We start from the raw sequence: 2,699 nt of genomic DNA, 5'->3' as shown, positions 1-2,699 counted from the left end.
TGCGCCAAAGGTCGGCCTGTTACAGTGGTTGCCTCGGCTATCGCGTAATTAATCCAGAAACGATAATAGGGAAAATAAGAATAGAGAACGTATAAGAGCATGTGCTGCGCGCGTGCTACGTGCCGCGTCGCGCTGGTGCTATCTATCGGGTGGGCGATCATTCGTGCCTCTTGAATAGTGACGTCTGGCGAAAAATAATTCGTCGGACGTAACAGCCGTATATTATTTGAAACGATTTAACAAAGTGAACCAATAAAGCTTCAGCAAAATTTATTAATTCCTTTTGGCATTCCTTTTGACGCAAAAGTATTGTTGCAGCAACATGTAGAGTCACAAAATGAATATATATGTCTTTTCTTAATACGTATCTTAATACAATAGGACCTGTATATAATAAAAAATTTCGAAATTCAACAGCTTTCCAGTATTTAACTTCTTTTAACGATCTGGGTCTTCTAGGGAAATCATTTGGTGTAGTATTTCTAAATTCAATTAACAGATGTGATATTTTAATAATGGACCTTGTATTTAAACGTACAGAAAATGGACCCTTCATCCAAAGAATTATCATTTTTTTAACAACCCCTAAACATATGAGATGCATATAATCTAGTGGAGTATTAGTTAATGGTAAAAATTCTGGAACATTATTTAAAATAGAATAATTAATCTGAAAATCTTTATATGTATTAGTAGCAAATAATTCATCTTTTCTTAAAGGATAAGTTTTATTATGTGGAAAACAAATTCTATTGTTTATATATTTTCCTTTGATTAAACATTTAGTGCAACTATTAAATCCGGTGTGACCTTTTATACATAAAATGAAAGATTTCGCAGGTGCGTCACATATTAAAGCAAATAATTTTATTTTTATTATCTTTCCTTTATGATTATAACCATTATTAATAAGATTAATTAAGTCATCGATAACCGGTTGCAAAAAGACATTAGGATCAGTAGATTTTTGATATCCAAAATAAGCACCAACTAGGTATACTGCTGTATTGACTGAATTGGAACATAAAATTGGCCATAACGATGCTTGTGATGATTTCGCTAAGGGAAGACCATCAATATTTATAATTAAATTAATATATGTATTATCATTTTTTCGTAACAGTTTTTTAATATCTTGAAAACCTGTATAAAAGTATTCTCCTCCACATGTTTTTAAAACGTCAGTTTTTTTTGGAGTTCGTAATAATGTTCGTATATCTGTAGGTATATTATATGATATATATCGATGAAAAATATGTAATAAGTCATTACATGCGTTTTGGGTAATATTATGAGATACTGCCCATGTAGCTATTGCATTTCTTAATTCGTGTTCATTATTGTTATCAGTCTCGTTTACTTCATTTATAACATAGTTATGATAGTTAGAACTGTTTGTTTGTATATTATTATTATATTGAAACTGATTTCCTGAGAATGTATTAGATCCAATAAATACTTCTTTAGTACCACGTATATTACAAATATCAACTTCTGTAATAGTATCATCACAATCTAAATTAGAAGAATCTAAATTACCAGAATCCTTGGAAAAGATAGTGTCAGTATACTGATTAGAAACATGTTTATGACACCCTGCAATATCTATATCAGTATTGTTTGCAATAATTCGTCTACCATGACGTTTAGAAACAAGTTTCATTTTACGTGCGTTATTCATAGTTACAATAAGAAATAATCAAATACTATACTGGCGCTGCAAAAATTGAAACAAGGGGTGTTCCTGTGATAGCACGTTTCCCTCGTCTACCTGCGTCTGCCCGCGTGAGAGTCCCGGCCGGAACGGTGGCGATGAGTGTGTGTGTGTGTGTGTGTGCGTGCGTGCACCCCTAGGTATAATAAAAAACTTTTATTAAATGTACACAAACAAATTGTTTTCAATACATATAACTTTAACTTTACAAACTATGAGAGGCGGTATTCATAGTTAAAACTTACAATATTCAAGATCGTGTTAAGATCATCTTTAGATATTTCGCGTATCCATACAATGAAATATTCGCATACAGAATCTTTAAATAAATTCAAGACGGTCTTAATTGAATACATTTGATCTGACTATGAATATACCGGCCTAGGTTTTTCAAGTAAGCCAAAGTTGAGTAGGTTAGGTTATAAATAACGTTCACATAATTAAGTCTTGTTGGAAAAGCAATAATTATATATAATATTATACATATTTACATACCTTTTCTATATTTCTCACTCGATTTACGAAATATATCTCTTTTTAATGTTATACGAGACTTATAATTGCAAGAAGCACTGGCGAGATAACCATGCAGAGATATCGCTCTCACGAGACCACGAGACTCTACCCACAAGACCTTCTTGCGCATGCGTGATATCCCATACCTCGAGGTCGCTTCGTAATAGATAGAGATTGCGAGCAACACCGCACTGATCAAGTACTTAATAATTCACGCATTATTGGTATAATATGAACGAAAATAACATTATAAAATTCTCGTAATTAGAAAAATTTTTTAAATAGAAAATATAGTATTTTCATTATTTTTGAAACATTGCTGCAATATTGCTATCGAAAGTTTGCAATTTTATATCCCTGCAATGTCTCTGCAAGATTGTGCTGCAATCTGCAAGATTGCAATGTTTCTGCAATGTAACTGCAACCATATGTGCTGTATGGGTAGGTGGAGTCGCTTGAGAGGATAGGA

At 32.5% G+C, this 2,699-nt stretch overlaps 1 long non-coding RNA gene across 1 annotated transcript; it reads right to left on the bottom strand.

Annotated features, from left to right (window-relative positions):
* Positions 1-214: 214 nt before the first annotated feature.
* Positions 215-2,453, bottom strand: LOC105556099. Its single transcript, XR_001008535.1, has 2 exons — positions 2,210-2,453; positions 215-1,850 (listed from the first exon to the last, which is right to left on the bottom strand). It is a non-coding gene; the product is annotated as an uncharacterized LOC105556099 (long non-coding RNA).
* Between the last annotated feature and the right edge of the window lie 246 nt (positions 2,454-2,699).

This window comes from Vollenhovia emeryi, unplaced genomic scaffold, assembly GCF_000949405.1.
Source record: "Vollenhovia emeryi isolate VEMERY1.0 unplaced genomic scaffold, V.emery_V1.0 DF940341.1, whole genome shotgun sequence".
Lineage (NCBI taxonomy): Eukaryota > Metazoa > Arthropoda > Insecta > Hymenoptera > Formicidae > Vollenhovia > Vollenhovia emeryi.
Note: the sequence above shows the minus strand (reverse complement) of the source record. Positions and strands in the feature narration are given on the sequence as shown.